Source organism: Xyrauchen texanus, chromosome 35, assembly GCF_025860055.1.
Source record: "Xyrauchen texanus isolate HMW12.3.18 chromosome 35, RBS_HiC_50CHRs, whole genome shotgun sequence".
NCBI classification, from domain to species: Eukaryota; Metazoa; Chordata; class Actinopteri; order Cypriniformes; family Catostomidae; genus Xyrauchen; species Xyrauchen texanus.
The window spans coordinates 36026659-36033112 of NC_068310.1; positions in this window are offsets into that span (position 1 = coordinate 36026659).

A 6454-nucleotide genomic window follows, 5' to 3' on the forward strand; every position below is an offset into this window, starting at 1 on the left:
ACACACACACCATATAAACAAACACACACACACACACACCACATTAACAGACACACACACCACATAAACAGACACACACACCACATAAATAGACACATAAACAGACACACACACACACACACCACATAAACAGACACACACACACACACATCACATAAACAAACACACACATCACATAAACAAACACACACACACACACACACACACACACCACATAAACAGACACACACACACACATCACATAAACAAACACACACATCACATAAACAAACACACACACACACACACACACACCACATAAACAGACACACACACACACATCACATAAACAAACACACACATCACATAAACAAACACACACACACACACACACACACACACATAAACAGACACACACACACACACACACCACATAAACAGACACACACACACACACACATATAAACAGACACACACACACACACCACATAAACAGACACACACACACACACACACACCACATAAACAGACACACACACACACACATACCACATAAACAGACACACACACACACACACACACCACATAAACAGACACACACACACACCACATATACAAACACACGCACACACACACACACACACACCACATAAACAAACACACACAAACACCACATAAACAGACACACACACATACAGACACACACACACACCACATAAACAGACACACACACACACACACCATACACACACACACCACAGACACACACACATACACACACACACACACTCAGACACACACACACACACACCATACACACACACACACACCAAACACACCACATAAACACACACACACTCAGACACACACACACACACACCATACACACACACACACACACACACCAAACACACCACATAAACACACATACACACACACACACACTCACACGTTTGTTAAGACACATTATTTACTGCCTTAATTCAGCTATTAAAAGAATATTAAAAGATAATATAATACAAGTTAAGCTCAATCAACAGCATTTGAGGCGTAATGTTGATAAACATAAAAATACGCTTTGACTCGTCCCGCCTTTTATTGAAAAAAATAAATAAATAAATAAAACTTGAGGTTACAGTGAGGCACTTATACAATGGAAGTGAGTGGCGGCAATTTTTGGAGGGTTTAAGTGCAGAAATGTGAAGCTTATGTTTCACATGAGAGCTTTAATTATTCTGTGAAAATGTGTGTTTTATTTTGTTCATCGTCGTTTCGTCATTGGAACAATGTTGGATATATCTTCACACAGAAAAAGTTAGCAAATGATTTTATCACATTAAAGGCATATTGTTTACATCTTGTAGCTATACCTTTCAAACACAGGGTAATTATTTATTTTTTTATCCCATTTTCTCCCAATTTGGAATGCCCAATTCTCACTACATAGTTCACTCCAGACTGGGCTTGCTGCAGGGGGGGTTTGCACAGGGCACCATACAAGATAGAATCGCCACTGGCAACACATGATGAGCAACAGCGCAGTCAACAAATGGGTCTAAAATTATTCTTTATACAGTATAGCCAACATCTCACTAGCCGGTTCAGAACAACCTGATTTTGGCCGAGGGTGTCACACACCCACCGAATGTTGTGCTCGAGGTCTCCCTCTCTTGAGTCGGAGCTCTGTCACACACACACACACACACACACACACGGTTCAGAATGGCACTGGGGAGACAAACCGGCTCATTCTGACTTTCTCTCTGCTTACCTGTCATGTCGAGATCGGCAAATAACAACAGGAGGGCCACGTGTACATAAACCATCATAACAGACTGAATAATAAGGAATAATGAGGTTTGCTGTAGAAAGTGTTACGACGCTTAAGTGAGAAAATGAGTTGCGTTCAATAAACATACTGTGCCGACTGTGCTCTGTTTTCTACATTTTATTGTCAATTATCCTCATTTTAGTGTATGAATATTGCAGTGTCGCGTCGCGGCTGGTTTGAACAGACAAATTACTTTTCGCTGGAATCTTAACGCGTCGTGTCTGGTTAGGACAAGGTGTAACTGTGTGTGAAGTTGTAGCCCTCTTTTGGACTAACCCCGCTCTCTTTTGGAGATTCCACCCCAAATAGAGATCTCCAACCTGCAACTTTGCCTACTTGGAAAAGGTAGCCAACTTACTGTCACTCTCAGCAGCTGTATAAGTCACCTCATCGCCAGGGACGGGTGAACTACCAGGCCGATTGGGCCATTGCCCAGGGGCCTCAAAACCCAAAGGGCCCGAGCTCTAAATCAATCATTTATTTATTTATTTATTTTGTGATAACTATTATAAATCCATGTAAATGTCAGCATTTAGTGAAATATTTTTTCAGCCAAATACATGCTGACAACAGCAGCACGAACACAGACACTCGAGTGCCTAGCGCGTTTATTTTAAGTGTAGCACGTTTATTTGAAGGACTGCAGAGAACCAAACGCTTCCAAACACAAACATAAGGTGCAGTTTCTCCTGGCTGTGTACAAAGCTGATGGTTTAAATTCATATAAGCTGCAGAATTCGTGCAACAGTATGGAGGACTTTAAAATGTTTAAGTCCTGGATGGATTTAATGTTTAATGATAAAGCGAAAGACGCCTTAATACCCTAAATATGTGCATGGTAACCGTCAAGAACGGTTATTTTGTTATTTGTCGGCAGGGGAGCATTAATGCAGGGGCTTATACAGGCTGAAGCCCAGGGGTCTACAACTCCCATGGGGCCCAGCAGGAGGACCACGTTTACATGCTTTCAGCGGGAGACGCAGCTGTTGACATGGTGACAGCATGCAAGCGTTAAAGTAATGCTTGTTCAATGCACAGCAGTTGCACCCCCTACTAAATGTCTGGACCTTTTTATGTTTGTCTGTCAAAGGAGCTTATAAATCCATTTGTAGAGCTCCACTTGCGTAGCTGAGTATATGCTCAGTACTCGTAATTCACGCCCTGCATGGGAAGGCGTAAAATCAATGATGAGGATGCAGTTTAAGAAACGTCAAATATCCCTTGATTGCAAGCTTGACCTTGACCTTTCTAATGAACTGAACATTAAAAAAAAATAGTTTTAATGTTCATGATTTCATTGAGGAACTGTCAGTCAAAAATGCTGTTCCTGAACAGAATATTGTATATGTTGAAAGGAAAAGTCCTGGTCCTGATGGTATTGGAGGTCATTCATCCATCCATCCATCCATCTTCAACCGCTTATCCGAAGTCGGGTCGCAGGGGTAGCCGCTCCAGCCGGAGGCCCCAAACTTCCCTATCCCGAGCCACATTAATCAGCTCTGACTGGGGGACTCCGAGGCGTTCCCAGGCCAGTGTGGAGATGTTATCTCTCCACCTAATTCTGGGTCATCCCTGAGGCCTCCTACCAGCTGGACGTGCCTGAAACACCTCCCTAGGGAGGCGGCCAGGGGGCATCCTTACCAGATGCCCAAACCACCTCAACTGACTCCTTTCGACTCAAAGGAGCAGCGGCTCTACTCCGAGCTCCTCACGGATGACTGAGCTCCTCACCCTATCTCTAAGGGAGAAGCCCACCACCCTTCTGAGGAAGCCCATTTCGGCCGCTTGTACTCATGACCTAGTTCTTTCGATCATGACCCAGCCTTCATGACCATAGGTGAGGGTAGGAACAAAAATTGACCGGTAGATCGAGAGCTTCGCCTTCCAGCTCAGCTCTCTTTTCGTGACAACGGTGCAATAGAGCGAGTGCAATACCGCCCCCGCTGCCCCGATTCTCCGGCCAACCTCCCGCTCCATTGTCCCCTCACTCGTAAACAAGACCTCAAGGTACTTGAACACCATCACTTGGGGCAATACCTCCTTCCCTACCTGGAGAACGCACTCCATCGGTTTCCTGGAGATCGGATCGGAGGACGTATTCTTAAAAATGTTGCAGAACAGTTGGCAGATATATTCTGTTTTCTCTTTAAGTTGTCACTCCACCTACATAGGGTTCCTTGTCTTTGGAAAGATTCCATTGTAGTACCTGTGCCAAAAATAACATGTTCCAAAATCACTCAATGACTACAGCCCTGTTGCGCCTACCTCACTTGTTATGAAATCATTTGAGAAGATTATGAAGGATGCTCTTCTAAATACAGTGGACTCATTCCAATTTGCCTACAGGTTAGGCAGGGGTGTTGATGATGCGACATGCACCCTATTAAACGTGATTCAATCACACCTTGAGGGTGCAAAGACTTTTGAACGATTCGTTTTTATTGATTTCTCCTCTGCTTTTAGTTGTAACCAGCCTCATATCTTATGCATCCCACAACATTGATCCTGGCCTGATATGTTGGCTGATGGATTTTTTAACTGGAAGGTCACAACGTGTGAAGGTAAATGGTATCTTATCCGATGGTATTTTCTCCTCCACCGGATCGCCCCAGGGGTGCATTCACTCGCTTCTTTTTCTTGTGCTATACACTAACGAGTTCCAAAGCCAATATGTGAGGTGCCATATCATTAAGTTTGCCTGAGATTCAGTGAACGTGTCTCTCTTCAGTAGTGATGATCCTGATCATGGCCCTGTAGAGGAAGAATTCACAGATTGGTATAAGTCGTCCTTTTTGGACATTAATGTATCTAAACTAAAGAGATGACCATAGATTTTCGGAGAAACTCAACAGTTATATCCCCCGTCGTGTGTAATGATCAGGCTGTTGAGTTTGTGCAGCAGTACAAATATCTTGGCACTGTCATTGATGACAAGTTGACCTTCGAGTATCAGTTGGATGCTGTGTGTAGAAATGCCCATCAACATATGTAATTTTATCGTAAGCTTCAACGTTTTAATGTTGATAATACTTTTATGAAATTGTTTTATTGAATCTGTCCTTACGTTTTCTTTTGTCAGCTGGTATGGGTCACTTAACCTAAAAAATAGAAACAGATTGCAGGGTATCCTTAAAGTGTGCAGCAAAATGACCTTGAATGACTTAACTCTGTACACGGTCAGGGTTTTAAAGAAGGCCCAGTCAGTTTTGGCTGATTCTAGCTACCCCCGTCCATGAAGTTTAAGTTGCTTCCGTCGGGCCGCAGATATAACCTGCCAACATGTAGGACAAATAGACTTAAGAACTCATTTGTTCCAGCTGCCATTAACTTTTTAAATAATTAAATGCGATTTATTGTTTTTGTTGTATTTACTGTCCATTTATTAATGCTGTCTGATGGTTGTGTGTTTACTGCTGACTGTACAACAAATTGCCCCTCTGGGACAATAAAGATATCCTTGACCTTCAATACAGTGCACATCCCTTAATTAATAACTCGTGATTTTGGATCGGTTCACCATTAAAAACTAGGCTACATATAATTGGCTGTAAGACATTGGGCCAAACTTTTCTTCTGTCAATTTGATAAACCCAACCAAATCTGCCAAGCGTCCTGTACCAAATAAAGGCGAACATAGTCACAACGTGACTATGAGGGGGTCTCAATTGGTGTACAGGCCCATGGGCCTCTCAATTCTTAATCCATCTTTGCTCATCACATCTGTGGTAACTTGTTTTTTTTTTTTTTTATATATATATAATGTTATATCTTTAAACTAAATAATTAGAAAATAGCAAAGATGAAAAAAAACATTTGCAATATTTTCACTAAATAAGGCAGAAATGTGTCATGAGTCTATGAAAAGGGCTCAGCCTCAGGTTGTTCCTGGCAGGGTGCTCAGCCTTAAAGGCCCCAAATGGTTAGGATTAGGGTGGGGGCAGGGTTAAGGCATCTGCTGCCTTCCAGGAACAAACAGAGGCACCTTTGTACAATGGGCTGAAAAGGGTCCATTAAAAAAAACTAATGTATAAAATGATGACCACCACCATGAGATAAAGACTCCATTCATATTAATAGCCTTCTAAAAGCTGTTTGATTCTACATGGAGAGGGTCTCCTCACGGGGGCTGCCATGTTAGGATAACATGGCCAGCCGAATACCACTCACTTAATCTCTTAACCACCCTGCTATTGGACACTTTCGCTCATGGGTTGAATTAATCAAGGCTGATAGCGAATGACGCTACATCCAGGCCCCTAGGTGTCAAATTCAAGAAAACATACAGGAAATTACAGCTTGAAAGAGACGGACAATAAACCAATCAATCAATTAATCACAACATAAATAAATAAATAAATGCTGCATGCAAATAATGTGGGCCTCACACTGAAGAAAAGCTATTTGTCTATAAGAATGAAAATAAAAAGGTAAACAGAACAATGACTCGTTTACAATGAACAGCTATCAAATCTAGAAACCAGTTATATCATGAATTTTAAAGCGAAGTGTTTATGTAAACATTTACTCATTATGGTTAAAACGGGTATTATTTTGTCAGTTGTGACTTTGAAAGAGTAATTTGTAATCGCTCTAAATTCACAACAGAGGGGAAGAATTGAATAGTCGCACCGGAAAAGCCCGGTG